General features: G+C 35.1%; 1 long non-coding RNA gene and 1 other non-coding gene across 4 annotated transcripts in view; both read right to left on the minus strand.

Moving 5' to 3' along the window:
- Nucleotides 1-16,405, minus strand: part of LOC113598756 (uncharacterized) — a 943,191-nt gene that overhangs the window by 411,755 nt on the left and 515,031 nt on the right. The gene's annotated exons all lie outside the window — the stretch shown is intronic.
- Nucleotides 2,835-2,967, minus strand: LOC113598998 (small nucleolar RNA SNORA76). The gene has a single exon (XR_003419752.1). It is a non-coding gene; the product is annotated as a small nucleolar RNA SNORA76 (small nucleolar RNA).

Raw genomic sequence — 16,405 nt, forward strand, 5'->3', positions numbered from 1 at the left:
ACTCAAGAAAAGTTAAATACACCAATAACAATGGAAAAAACAAAGAAAGTTGTCAACCATATCTCAGAAATATATTGGCAAATATTATTATAATTATTCTAAATCTATGAAGGAAAGCTTTCTATTACTTATGATTTTATAGATCTAATGTCAAAGCCTTATAAAAATAACTAAACAAATTATACGTAAAGTTTATTTTTTAACATTAGGGTCAAAGTTCTTAATAAAACAATAGCATATAAATTTAATTATATATTAAAATATGATTCAAAGTGATTTTTAAAATATTCCGGTATTTCAAAGACTATTTATACATCCTTTAATAGGTCAGAGAATAAAACTATAAGATCACCTCAAAAAAGGCCTAAAATTTATAGGCTAAAATTCAAGGTCCATTGTAGAATTAAAAGAAAAAATTAAATGCTATTTAAAAAGCAATATAAATCATCATTATGCTGAATCCACCAAAACCAGGAATAAGAAAAAAATTATACTTTCATATTACTTTACAAAAAGCTATTAAAGTAACTCAAGATGAACATAAAAACAACAAAATATATAAACATTGGAAATGAGAAGGACAAATTATCATCATTAGCAAATAACATTTTTATCTACCTAAAAAAAAAAAAAAAAAAGAGAATCAAACCTTAAAAAATTAGAGTTCTTTATGATGACAGTAAAACTAACATTTGAAAAACAATTATTTTCTTATATACCAGTCAATGTCAAATATAAAATCTAATATGAAAATAATAATTCCCATTGGCCAAAAATATGTAAAGATATCAAATTTCTCAAAATAAATGTAATAAAAAATCTATAGAAATATGTAGAGAAATAACATTAAATTAACTTAGGGAGATAATACAATATAAATGAAAATATAAAGTTCTGTTTTTAAAAAGGCAGAACTATAAACTTGCCAAATGGTAATTCTAATCCAAATTTCAATAGAATCTTTTGGAGGAAACTTGCAAACAAATGTGTATAGTGTTTTATGAAAAATAAATTAGATAAGCAAAGACTGAAAAAAACTATATTTACCTTAACATGTATGAAAATCTAGAGAAATTTAACAATTCAATATAGTGATGTTTATAAAGAAATAAATAAAGCAATGGAATAGAAAACAAAATTCAAGAAAACTAGAATAATACCCTTAATATTTAGTATCATAGAAAATCAATACCTCAAATCAATATCAATACTTAAAATCTCAGGAAAATGATGCAGTTTTAGAAACTGGACTATAATTTGGGAAAACTGAAGTAAATTCATTTTGCTTTGTTTCACAATTTTAACATAGATTTTAATATAGTATTTTAGCTTTAACATTCCACTTTTTAGGAATTCAAGAATCAAAACACATTGTAAGTTCAAAATATATATCTTAGTGTTATTAGTAAAAAAAGGAAATAAAATATGTTGACTAAATGTATTACTGTACATAAATATTGACAACAGTTAATATGATTTTGTAGAACATTTATGCAGTTTCATTCCATTTACATGGAATGAAAAAGGCACGTTTAAAAAAAAGAAATTTTTTTTCTAGCTAGTGTGTTTGAATGATGGTTTTTATTTTTGTGATACACTGGATTTGATATAATTAGCATCTGAGAAAAATAAATAATTATATACTATTACTTGTTTTTAACATAAGCATTCCAACCCAGGATTCACCATTTATGACATACATATGTGATCTTGGGCAAATCAATTAACCTTGGGGAGTCTCAGTTCCTTTAACTAACAGTAAACAAACAAACAAAAAAGGCTAAAATTCAAGTTCCATTCCAGAATTTAAAAAATTAAATTTATTAATTTTTTATACATGCAATAATACATGTGTAATGTATACTGTGTCAAGTGGATTTATTAATAGAAAACACCATTTTATATAATTCTATGGAGAAATATCTGATATGCAAAATGAGATAATTAAAATATGGGGGATATATATAACCTGAAAATGATAATTTTTCTATATTAACTTGACTGTATTAAATTTGGAAAAGAAATCTGTAGTAGGGTACAGAAATGTGGGTGTTTTCAAAAAAGCTTTATGGACTTTTCTGAATTACATCAAGAAAAACTGCAAAGTTCTTTTAAAAAAACCTCAAGTGAACTTAATATCATTTGACATCAATATTAAAATACACACAAGGCATACAGTTAAATTTATGTGGATGGGGTTCTTAGGGAAATAAATATATCGCAGTAAGCTTAAAACCTCAAAAAGTTGGAAAAAAAAAAACCCTACTACCAGAAAGTCAAGTAATGATAAATTCACATATTTATGTAACAAAAGTTTGGTCCTAATGTCTTGGTTTAATAAGGACACTACTTTATAAACCTTTGACCACAGACTGCACATTTGTAAGATATACATGTCTTTACCTCTGTCATAATATGTTAAGGAAGAAATTGTTTAGGGAAGTGGTTTTCGTTAAAAAAATTTTTTTTTTAATGTTTATTCATTTTTGAGACAGAGAGAGAGAGAGCATGAATGGGGGAAGGTAGAGAGGGAGACACAGAATCACAAACAGGCTCCAGGCTCCGAGCTGTCAGCACAGAGCCCGACGCGGGGCTCGAACTCACGGACCGTGAGATCATGAGCTGAGCTGAAGTCAGACGCTTAACCAACTGAGCCACCCAGGTGCCCCATCATTTTTTAATTGCCTTTATGATGAACTGTGCTTCTTTGATGGAACCAAAATTTTTGAGGGTTGGCACAGACCAAGGATGAGAAGAAATAAATTAGTTGTCAATCTTACCCAAGTGCGCGTCATAGTTACTTTCCCAGTCGCCCGCAGCCACGGCCCGATGCAAGCCGTCTCTCGAGGTTAAAACGGTCGCGGGCGGATGACCCGGCAGCCACATTTACGCGCAAGCGCGTGCTCTGGCGTTGCAGCCTGCCCCCAGGCTCCACGCGCAGACGCAGTGGGGGCTCAAAGGCAGTGAGGCATCATGGTTACGTTTAAGAGGCGTTGAATACCAATCATTTGCCCTGACATTATATGCTTATAATTTCAATTCTTACAGAATTTTTTTCTAAATTATTTTATATCAGCTTTAAAAAATGTGTATATTGATAAGGTCAGTGAAGCTTAATGAATAAAAATAAGAGTTTTACATCAGAAGGACACTGGCTATTCCTCACTGAGATAGGTGATAATTTCTTTAAACACGAGGAGCCTCATTTGTGAATGGGTAACATATGGGTACTCACCACACATGGTTGTTGGACGAATTAAATACAACGGGCACAGAAGCAGCAGCAGTAAATGTTAAATATTTTTAGTAATATTGGTGATAATTATGTAGCATCCTTTGGTTGTGTAACTATTCCTGAAAAGGTATGGGGTAAATATTCTTCATGTGTAAATTTTGTCAATAACTTAAACGTGAACTCTACACGGAAAAGACTGCTGTATTGATTAGTAGTTAAACCACGTGTTTCAATTGCAGTTCTTCTTAGCTATATGATAATGGTAAAACTAGCTATCCATTTTCCTGCATTTACTAAGAGTGATATGCATATACAGACAGTCCCCAACTTAGGATGGCTCAACTTATGATATTTTGACTTTAACACTATGTGAAAGCAACATGCAATCAGTAGAAACTGTACTTTGAATTTTGAATTTTGATTTTTTCCCAAGATGGTTAGAATGACCATCATCAAGAAGGGAAGAGATGACAAATGCTGGCAAAAATGTGAAAAAAAGAGAACACTTGTGTGCTACCAGTGGCATTGTGAACTGGTATAGTTCCTATGGAAAACACTATTAAGTTTCTTCAAAAAATTCAAAATAGAACTGCCATATGATCCAGCAATCCCACTTTTGGGAATATATCTGAAGGAAATGAAAACACCATGTTGATGAGATATATGCACCTCATGTTTGTAGCAGCATTATCCACAGAAGGCAAGCCATGGAAACAACATAAATTTCCAGTAATGGATACATGGATAAAGAAATTGTAGCATAAATAAACAATGGAATATTATTCAGCCATAAAAAGAAGGAAATCCTGCCATTTGTGACAACACGGATAGACCCTTAGGGTATTATGGCTACGTGAAATAAGTTAGACAAAGAAAGACCAATAATATATGATCTCACTTACATGTGGAATCTAAAAAACAAAACTAAACTGAAAGCCAAGACAAAATAAAACAAACTGATAGACAAAGAGATGCAGTTTTGTTGTTTCTGGAGGCAGGGGATGAGGGATTGGGGAATTGGATGAAGGTGGTCAAAAGGTGCAAGCTTCTGGTTATAAGATAAATAAGTACTGCAGATATAATGTACAACATGATGATGATAGTTAAAACTACTCTATGGTAGATTTATCTGTGCGTTGTTAAGAGAGTAAATCCTAATAGTTGTTTTCACAAGGAAAAAGCTTTTTTTTTTTTTTTTTTTGGTATATATATGAGATGATGGATGTTAACTAACTGTGCTAATCGTTTCACAATATACAAGTCATTATGCTATACACCTTAAACTTATACGGCATTGCATGTCAATTATATCTCAATAAAACGGGAGAAAAATTAAAAGTATGAAAAATGATCAAATACACAATAACCAAATAAATGTAAAAAATGAGATTTTGAAATTTCACTATTAAATTGGCAAAAATTAAAATGTACATGATCCACCAATAATTACATGTGAAGACATTATGGCACATTAACATGATGAATTGATATTTGTCCATTAAATTGAGCTAGCACTAAAACATTTGACTGGGAATGATTTCAACTTTCAAGGTGTACTCAGTGAGCAAAACAAGATGCTATCAAGGGTATAGCATACTAATTATTCGGTAAAAGAAAGAGACAAATTTCTATAAACTAAATAAATAGATCTACATTGCTATATTTATGTATGGAGCGTGCATGAGGTGTATAAGTATGCATTTGTGTGTATTTACAAGTATATATATTTATATATAAGTTTATACAAGTATAAATGTATGTATTGTGAAAGCATTTATATATAGAAACAGTGTGTATATATATATATACTGGCTATATACTATATCTGTTCATGATGCAGGTATGGAAATATGGGAAAACTGAATGAAGAGAACAAAGGCTAGAAGAGTTAAAAATAACTGCTCTTTAAAAAATAATGGCACATAGGCTATAATCATATTTATACAAAATTATAAATATAAGGGAGAACCATAAGAATTTCAAAATTATTTTTTTTTAAATCTGCTGACTTACAGGTTGGTGACAATATTTTCAAATGAAAGAAGTAATTTCCCAATTAATGTCATTAATATGGTTCTATTTGGTGGTGAAAAACAAAACAAAACAAAACAAAACACGCTTCTACATGTATACACTTGCATGAGTGAAAGAAAGCCACACTAGCCTACTGACATTGCTTATTACAGGGCAGGAGAGGAGGCAGATACAATTGGAAGAGGCCCCATGACCAGGTGAATAACTACGTATCATCTTATGTATACTTAGTACAAAGACAATGTATTACATATGTTAAAACCTAGTTTAAAAATTCTCTGAAATTCCCCAACTGACCAATGTTGACATCTCTCTGCCCCTATTCAGCAGGAATAGTTACAGAAGAAAAGACCTTCCAGCCTCAACAACCTTAAAGATTTAAGGGTCCAAATGGTTCTGAGGGGAAAATGATGAGGAGAACAAAGCAAGAGAAATGTAGATAAAATTAAATTTCCTTACAACTTACAGCCCATTGATAAATGCCTGAAGCGAGCAGAGTGTGACATTCCTCAAGGCTTCAAGGTTGCCTTAATGTTCATGTTTTGCTAGACTAAAAGGGACCTTAGCTTAACAATAGCCAGAGCTCCAGGATCCTGTAAATCTTCTTTAACATTGGAAATCTCTTTAGAGACTTTCATTCTCTCTACCCATCCCCCACAACTTAAAAGTAAATTTTCAATCACTCCTCACAATCACAGTACACCTCTTTCAGCCTAAGGATCTTGTCCCTGTGCTTTAATAAAAACACCTATTCGCACCAAACAAAACAAAACAAAACAAAAAACAAAACACCTCTCAATTTCCTCAGATAAGATATAACAAGAGCCTTAAAAATGCTCCTTTCTCATGCCACCTGGTGGCTCAGTTGGTTGGGCATCCAACTTCATCTCAGGTCATGATCTCACAGTTCATGGGTTCAAGCCCCATGTCAGGCTCTGAGTCTGGAGTCTGCTTCAGATTCTGTCTCCCTTTCTCTCTACCCCTCCCCTGCTCATGGTATGTCTCTCTCTCTCTCTCAAAAACGAAGAAACATTAAAAAAATATATTTTAAATGCTCCTTTCTCTTAATGTACTAAATTCTCTAGTAAGAATTTTTCTTAAGAATAGTTACATATGCTTTCCAGAATTTATTTACAATATATCTCCCGTAGGATTGTATTTATAGGAGTAAAAAATTTGGACTAACTTTCCTCCAGCAAGAAGTTAACTAAATATGTTACATAAAATTTGATTTACACATACATGTATGTATAAATATATATTTGTATGTATTTGTAAACTATATAATATGTATGCATATTTATATAAAGATATTAAAATCCATGTAGAAATGTTTTAAAGAGAATACGAAATTCTTTGTTCTACATGTTGCAAATACTTTCTCGGTTTGTCATTGCTCTCCATTCTATTTGTGACGCATTTACTATACTTTCAACTATATGAAAAGATATTAGTATGAATTAACAACACCAATTATGAACAATGAGACAGTAAGATACACTTCATGTGATTTTAGCTTTAGATTGATATGTTTATATATTCTATATAATCCTTTATGATGAAAACATGTTAAATTCGTAAAACTAAAACATTAAAAAATAAAATTTCCAGTTTTATTTTATTTAATATGTGGTATTTATCCAAATAGCTTACACAGAAAAATACTACATTAACTAGAACGACATATGTGAAGACATAAAACAGACTGTTCAGGAAGTCATGTTTCTCAGAATATTGTGACATGGGATAAAAGATTATATTTATTATTTTTTAGATAGAAAATGGAAATAAGAATTGTTAATAATCTGTACCCTGAACATATTTCTAAAAGTCACTAGTCAATATGTTCTTCTTTTGATGTATCACTACAACATATCACATACAAATGTTAGAATATATATATTTTTATAAATTTTCAGAAATTCTAGATTGTTAGAGACATTTATTACTAAATATTTTTCAATATGCATTCTCTCCAACAAAATTAAATTTACTGTATAGATATCCTATATAATGATTTAATTTCTTTTGTTTTCATTTTTAGCTGTCTCAAATGCACAATTCTTATAAAATAACCTGAAATGAGAGGGGTTTGGTTTTGTTTTGTTTGGCTGCCCTTTATGTGGCTAGTTTGAAAATATTTCTGAAATGAAACTTTCACTGCAGTCAAGTCACTCCTATTATCTTTCCGTGGTGCCAGCCATGAAGAAAAAAAAAATCCACTGCTATTTTAACAATCATATTAAAGAGTAAAAAGACCTTTCCAAAAGGTGAGAGCTTGCCTTTGGTACTGTTAGTTAAATGTCATATTTTCCTCAAGAAATAGGAGGTACCTTTATTAATATAGTTGACTACAGTGGCATCTGCTACTCCCTTCTGAATTTAGAAAACCATGAAGTTTTTCCTATTTCTCATACAGATAATCTGGTTTACGTATTAACTATGGAAGCTGTCCCATTTATTTTTTCTTGGTTCAATTCATTTCAAGCTTAGTTTAACACTAGTTATATTAGTTAGAATTCTTGTGATCAGAAGTGATAGAAACCCAGCTCCAACCAGGTTAAGATAAAAACAGAATGTTATAAAGACATGAGACATCTCACTAAACCCAAAGATAACAATCGCAAGGATTTCAGGAAAAACTCGAATGAGCAGCTTTCTTCTCTATTGCCTTCTGTGGTTCTGCTTCATGTTCTCTCTCACTGTCATTGCTGTTTCACTCTGGTCCACATGCTAGGACGTGTGGTGATACAACTATTCCCAACAGTCCAAACCCCTGGTGAGAGCATGACATTCTTGACCCTACGTTCTAAGCCTCTTGGATAAGGACTCAGTATGACTAGTCAATTGTCCACCCCAGGCCAGTTGACAGAGGTCATATGGTTATAAGTTTGATGCAGCTGCTACACTATGGATGACAGCACTGGGAAAGGCCTAGATGTAGAAAAAGTGGAGGTTGATAGTACAACAAAGTAAGAGACATCCATTGCACTAGTGCCCTACCTCGACTATTCTCTATATTAGATTGTTTTTCACCTAAACTATAGAAATTCACTTAGGATCAGATGGAGGTAGAATGCTTTGATTCATGAATATCATGAGGAATCAGTTTTGATTTCTATTAAAAAAAAAAAAAATGTTGGTCCTAGCAACTTTATTCTTTCTGCAGTGCCAAGTATGTTGTTCCTAGTCAATCCCTCTTTCTTGCTGGTCCCCCCTGGCATGTGGTACAGTTGAAAATAAATCATTATGACAAGTGACATCATCTGAAACTCTTTGGTAAGCCCCAGAGAGAGCATCTTGGGTTCCTTCTCATCATCAAAACCTTTGGCCAAGCCATGTACCTGGTAGAGCTAAGCCAACAGAGTTCATCCCATATATCTTCTGAAGATATATGGGTAATTTATAGCATTACTCACCCATCTATCACACAAATGAAGGTAATTTTGCATCTTATATGTTCTCACACTCCTAACCCAGGAAATGACAACTGTACATTCCTCTAACTGGAAGGATATGATCAAGAAGGATATGATCAAGGATAGGAATCTACTACCACCTATCACCACATAGCCCAGGACATTTGTAGGCTATTCACAAGTTTATTTAGAGGCCCACAGTTACAGATTTCCATTCCAATTTTTCTATGTAATGCACTTTTGGCCAAGTAACTTAACCTTTCTGAAACTATCACCTTAGTTATAAAAAGATGCTTGTTATAGCTAACTCAAATTGTTGTAGTAAGTATTAAATAGGATAATATGTACAATGCTACAAGCACAGTTTTGTCTTTTTAATAAACATCAGTACTCGTTGCTCTTAACCCAACAACTCTGGAGGACAGAGGCTCCGGGTGGCCTTGAGATGACAGACACAACCAGGCTAACTGGTGGGATTCAGAAAGTCAGCCTCCATGAAGTGCCAGTCTCATGCCTGGATGAGGGAGCACCATCTCTCCTGGCACGTAGAAGCTTCTGGTTGTCACAGCCTCCCTACACTTCACCCTACACTCCTCCTCGATGCATGTTGGCACCTCTGAGACTAGAAACAACTACAGACTTGAGGTTTGATTGATGTCTTTTAGCTGAGCAGCATACAAATCACCTACTACATAATTAAAAGTGATAAAAATTAGGACAAAAAAAAAAAAAGATCCCAAGAAAGAAAGACAAAAAAGATTGACATGTTATAATGGCAAAAATAAAAATAATTTTTTTAATTTTTCTGTTTTCAAAACTTACTTCACGTGGTTATATTATTTTCAGGAAGAAAAATAAATTTTATTTATATTTGAAACAAACAGGGAAGCAATAGCAGTTTCAAAGAGTGTTTATCACAAAAGTGTTTATTTTGGTTAAAAAAACATGAAAAAGCCTAAATGCCTATCTACAGAAAATGGATAAAGTACGTTTGGGTATATTCACCAAATAAATTACTATGCACACATTGAAAATGACAATGTGGATTTATAGTCATTGAAATAAGATGAAATTCATGGGGCGCCTAAGTGGCTCAAGTCGGTTAAGCGTCCGACTTTGGCTCAGGTCATAGTCTCATGGTTCGTGGGTTTGAGCCCCACACCCGGCTCTGTGCTGACAGCTCCGAGCCTGGAGCCTGCTTCAGGTTCTGTGTCTCCCTCCCTTTCTGCCCCTCCCCTGCTCACGTTCTGTTTCTGTCTCTCTCAAAAATAAATAAACATTTAAAAAATTTAAAAAAGAAAAGAAAGATGAAATCCTTAAAAACAGGTGATGGATCAGTATGACCCAATAAATGAAAAAGTATGTGCTGTATATGGAAAGACTAAAAAATTGTTAACTTTCCTATAAATACATGGAATTCAGGATTTTACTTGTACTCTTGTCTTTATAGTTTTTATATCATCTAAGTATTTCAATATATGTTTGCAATATAATTAAAATCAAATAAAGCTATTAACAATTTGGAAAAAAAGTTAATGGTAAATTTTGACCTCGCTTCTGCCTTAATCCTCCCAGAGCTCTTCTTTACAGTACCATCAAACACAGCCTGGCTGCTGCCTCTCCTTCCATCTCTCTCCATTCCTGACATTGTCTTAATGAGCCTACTCTTAGTTAATCCCCAATACAGCCCTTGGTCTCTGAACCCAGATGTTACAGCCAGACATTTCCTGCTTGAGTTTCTGCTTCTGTCTACCTGATGGGGTGCCACACTCACCAGCCTTCCTGAGCTGCCACAGGGATGTTCTATTGCAAGGGTGCTGGCCAGAGCCTTCGCCCTGGCACACTCTGTCAGCCTACCTGGCAACGTGCATTCTGCTTTTGTAAGTGTTACAATTACTGGGGCACCCGGGTGGCTCAGTCGGGTAAGCCTCTGACTCTTGGTTTCTGCTCAAGTCATGATTTCATGGTTTGTGGGATCAAGCCTCATGTCAGGCTCTGTCCTAACAGCACAGATTCTCTCTGCTTCAGATTCTCTCCTCTCTCTGCCCCTTCCCCATGCTCTCTCTCTCTCTCTCTCTCTCACACACACACACACACAATAAATAAGTAAACTTTCTTTAAAAAGGATTACTATTACTACTAATATCATTATTTTTTGGTTACATGGAACAATTCCTCAAATTTGTCAATAATTTAAATGACATATAATCCTTTTATAACATACCAAAATAGTTTTTGATTTTTTTTTAATGTTTATGTATGATTTTGAGAGACAGAGACAGAGAGTGAGCAGGGGAGGGGCAGAGAGAGAGGGAGCACAGAATCCAAAGCAGGCTCCAGGCTCTGAGCTGTTAACACAGTGCCCAACACAGGGCTCAAACCCGTGGACTGCAAGATCATGGCCTGAACTGAAGTAGGAGGCTTATCCAACTGAGTCACCCAGGTGCCCCAAAATAGTTTTTTTTAAAGTATCCTTTAATATGCCCTAAATGTCAAGAAATAATATTATAATTGAAACACTCCATTCCTTCCTTCCTTCCTATAAAAAGCAACTTTCTCTTGTATTTTTAGAAGGTACATTTATAATATTAAAACCACACTCAGTTTCTTTATTTATTTCAAGTTAAATGATACTCCCGAGAATGAATAACTCTTCATTAATAAGCACTACTGATAATAAAATACACATCATATGGACATACAGTAAAATATATATTTTATAACACGACAATGATTCTGGTTTCTTTCTCTATAGGGCACTCGGCTTTATTATCAGTGTCCCGTAATAGACTCTGCAGCGACAGAGCTCAACCCTGGGCCTTGTTGCTGTTCTTGAGTCTGTTTGGGTAAGTCCACCAAAGATGTCCTAGAGGACTTGTGAGGGACTTGTGAGGATCATTGGTTTTGGGGTGCATCGAACCCCTCTCTGATGTACCTGCCTATAAGGGTAAAAGGCTTTAACTATGCACCCCCCGTCTGGTAAGGCAGCTACCCTTTTCTTCTCTATGAAGCTTTAGTCAATGTGAGACTGCATTAAAAATTGCTTGTGCCTTATCAAACATTCTTTTCTCTCAGTAAAGTTTCAGTTATCTGGAGGGAAAAAGAAAAATGTCTATCGCCAATTATGGAATTTGAAATTGACCTCTCTTTTGGCATACAAGGGCTAAAGTTGAAATTTCAAAAATTAGGAAACTTAATGTTAACTTACTGTGCCTTAGGGAAATGAGGAGCAAAATATGACAGGCACAGTTTTGAATGTTTTATATAATTTACTTTACTAAAGTTCCACAGCAAGTCTGTGGGGAAAGCATTACAATACCCATTTCACAGATAAGATCACATACAGGTAAGATGCAAAGATGGTATTTGAATCCCAGGCTGTTTGTTCAAGAATTTATACCCTGTAAACACTGTTCTCACTATAGCTACATTAACAAATTTGCGGGGCGCCTGGGTGGCTCAGTCGGTTGAGCGTCCGATTTCGACTCAGGTCATGATCTCGAGGTCCATGAGTTCGAGCCCCGCGTCGGGCTCTGGGCTGATGGCTCAGAGGCTGGAGCCTGCTTCCGATTCTGTGTCTCCCTCTCTCTCTGCCCCTCCCCCGTTCATGCTCTGTCTCTTTCTGTCTCAAAATAAATAAAAGTTTTAAAAAATTTAAAAAAAATAAAAAAATAAACAAATTTGCTTCTATACTTAATATTTTGAGTGTGTTTTATAATTGACTGAACTTTTATTTATTTGAATTTGACTTGTTAAATCAGTCACCAAATTTTAGGTACTCAGTGGGTGCTCTCATAGGCTAATTGAGGACCAAACTCCATTTGGTAAACACATTACCTGATAACCTCCACCACCATCACCATGATGAGAATGACCATTTTTGAGCACCTACTGTGTGCTAGGATTTTATTATGAAATTAGCACACACTGTTTTATTTAATTTTCACAGTTGTAAACCACAGATTACTACTTGTATCGATCAGGGTTCTCTAAAGAAACAGAACTAATGAGAGAGAAAAAGAAAGAGGGAGCCAGAGAGAGACAGAAAGAGAGAGAGAGAGCGAGTTTTATTTTAAGGCATTGGCTCCCAGGAATGTGGGAGCTAGCTAATCCATAGGACAGACAGACAGGCTGGAAACTCAGCATGATTTCTATGTTACATCCTGAGGCAGAATTCCTTCTCCAGGAAACTGCCGCGTTTTGCTCTTAAGGCTTTCAAATGGTTGGATGAGACCCACCATCCACATTACCAAGGGAAATGTCCTTTACTTAAAGTCAGCTGATTGTAAATGTTAATCTCATATACAAAAGAACCTCCTGGAAACATCTAGACTAATATTTGACCAAGCATTTGACACCATAGCATAACCAAATTGACACATATAATTAATCACCACACTACCCTTTCTATGAAGCCTCACTTTTCTTGATAGCATACTTTAAACAAGGCCACACTCACCAGTTTATTTCTCACGTAGGCTAGTTGGCTTTAGCATCCTACTACCCTCACCCCACCTAATTTCCATCCCTTAAATTCTATCTTGCATCTACATGTTACCTCTAAACATGTCTTTATAAATCACTGCCTGCTTTTTGTCACAAGATCAACTGATTGCTGTGTTACTAACAACTTAGAATAGGCAAAGAGTTCATAGCTTTGACTTTGATTTGTATACCAAAGCCAACACCGTAATCCAAGTCTAGGTCTCCTCTGAACCAGATAATCCAAGCAAAGCGAAATCTATTACCTCCACACAGTTTCCTTAAAGCCATTTGATGTGCCAACAGTGAACATTTGCCTTTAGAAAAAGCTTTCATCCACAGTGTTTCATTTAATCCACAAAATGTAGCAGGCATCATTATTTCTCATGTTTTGTAGATAAAGAAACAGAAACCAGTAGGCTAAGTAACTTGCCTGTGCTCAAAGAACTTGTGTATAAGATACGGAAGATCTAGAACGTAATCCATTCACTCAACATATATCACTGAATCTGTCATATTTTAGGCTCTGGGATCAAGCAGTGAACAAAACATACACACCACCTGCCCTTACAGAGTCTAAATGCTAAAACGTGTCATTAGATACCAAGCCAAAAACTATGTATACATAGGGTGTCAGATGCTAATAAGTGTTAATAAAGAAAAATAAGTCAGGTAGCCATCAGGGTATATGAGTTGGGGGTGGGGGAGTGTGAGTTGTGATACAAAATAAGGTGGTCAGGAAGTGCTCATTGAGAAGGTAGCATTTGTTCGAGGTCTGAAAGATATGACTGAGCAAGTCCTGTGGGAATCCTGAGAAGGAAGGTGTCATACAGAAGGGAGGTACTGGTGGAGAAGCTGCCTAATGTGTTTGAGAACCACAGTGGAAGAATTATAGCAGGGTGCTGTCTTAATTCATGCTAATCTGTCATTCCCATTTTCAGATGCCTTTGCTATCAAATTCTATTTGGCAAATCTACATGGAAAGTCAAATATGGTTTACAATATGAAAGCTACAAAATCTACAATCATAATTTTATCCTTCAACATATCTACTAAATTGATACTTCTTATGTGTCATAATAGGAATTTATAGTTCACTTATTAATGGTGCTACAAATTAACTGAAGTGACTGGAAACTAAGCATCGATTCTACTTCTTAGCCAATCCAAAGAGTGATTGTGGTTTTTAAAAATCCTTCTCGGGGCGCCTGGGTGGCTCAGTCAGTTAAGCATCCAACTTCGGCTCAGGTCATGATCTCACGGTCCATGAGTTCGAGCCCCGTGTCGGGCTCTGTGCTGACCGCTCAGAGCCTGGAGCCTGTTTCAGATTCTGTGTCTCCCTCTCTCTCTGGCCCTCCCCCATTCATGCTCTGTCTCTCTCTGTCTCAAAAATAAATAAACGTTAAAAAAAAAAGAATTAAAAAAAATCCTTCTCATTTTGGGGAATAATTTAGGCTTGGCAGTGCTTTGTTGAAAATGTATTAAGAATTTTAGAAAATTACTGTTTAAAAAGGCCTTAATAGAAGTTACTTTTATAATGCAAGGCAAATTTGAACAAAAATTTGCACCTTAAAGCTGTAATATTTGACCATAACTATATTACCAGAGTTTCTTGTTTTATAGGCAGGTTTTTCAAAACACACTAATAAATATTAGTGGTGTCTGTGAAAGATGCTTGTTCATATCATCTCATGAGCCTTCTTATATGTTGATCTTTTATCTAAAATCTGTATCCCTATAATGCTATTTAAACAATATTAAAGTGGTGTTGATAGAAGAGACTAGTCTTATTGCTTACAGTTAAGTTGAATCTGGGTAATATGTTTTACCAATAAAATCTGTGGTCATTATATATAAGATATACCAATTACCCAGTAAATTCTGCACCTATCGTATCACGCTTACTGCCATTTAAGTCGTATAAATATAGCAAATAAATGTTCGGGTTCTCAGCAGTTTGTGGCACATTTCTCATACATTTCATTTTGCTACTATTTCTTTTCAATCCCTCCCCCCAAAGTGGTAAGGTGTAAGGTATCCATTTTCTATTTCCTCCTTTTCAATTCAGCCAGATGTCCAAGTACCACGTGTGGAGGAACAGGGATTGCAGTGACAAAAAGCCAACTAACTCTATATGCAGAAGTATTCAAAAAGGAACTTCTTAAATTGGGATTTAAGAAAAGCTGAACTTGTTAAAGTACACTTTAAGATTTTTCTGTATTTTCCAATAAATGCTGTGAAGGAGCTGCTTCAAGCATAGTAACAATCAATAGCAAAAAGAAACTTTTAAAAATCCCATTGGTCCTGCAGCCTCTTGCCAGAGTCCCACACAATAGCAAATACTTAGGAGGAGAATGGCCGCAGTGGAGCAACACTAATACATTTGACACAGCTTCCACCCCGTCATTATGAGGGGGGTCTGCGTTTATCCCTTTGTACATTGGAGACTCTTTTAACCAGGAATCCCAGGATGAAACGGAACCATTTTCCTCACGGCAAAACAAATCCTTCTCTGGTGAATTTTGTTATTGTTTATCGTAACGCTGTTTTATCAGCACTAAACGGTATGACGCTTCAATTAGTTCTTGATGAATGATCCCATAAAAGCATGTAGTTTCATTTCCCCTGCCACCAGATATTTCACTGAGCGTTATTAAATGAAATATAATTGGGATAAGATTCAGGAAACGTGGATAGCTGTAGTGCTCCTCAGTTCAGCCTAAAATGGCTAGTCATCGGTGTAGCTGAATCACATTTGATGCACTGTCCATAGAGATTCCCATCGCTTGATCCTGGGGAGAGCATACAGGCAGTAGATATAGTCTGATGCACAATCTCTGTCCTTTAGTAAGGATAAAGGCCTATGGTAAGGTGCTGAGTTCAGTGTTAGGTCAAAGAGTTGTTATGTCCACAGAGGAGCAAAAAGCATCTGCATCAATCAGACGATAGAATATACCCACATTATAGGTTACATAGCAACTATTACATTGTTCCAGCGATAGGTGGACACCATCAGTTTTCTTCTTTCTCCTTAGTATAGGAACCCCAGTTTTTAAGTAGGCGTATTGACACATAGAATAAAAGACTAACTTCTCTGCTTCCTTTGTATGTTACGGTGCTATGGCCAAAAGAAATGTAAATATGAGGTATGAGACTTCTGAGAAACCTTTTTAAAAGGAGCTGATTCAGCTGAGGTCAGACTTCTTAAAAACCCTTTCTATCTTTCTTCCATCTT

Source organism: Acinonyx jubatus, chromosome B2, assembly GCF_027475565.1.
Source record: "Acinonyx jubatus isolate Ajub_Pintada_27869175 chromosome B2, VMU_Ajub_asm_v1.0, whole genome shotgun sequence".
NCBI lineage: Eukaryota > Metazoa > Chordata > Mammalia > Carnivora > Felidae > Acinonyx > Acinonyx jubatus.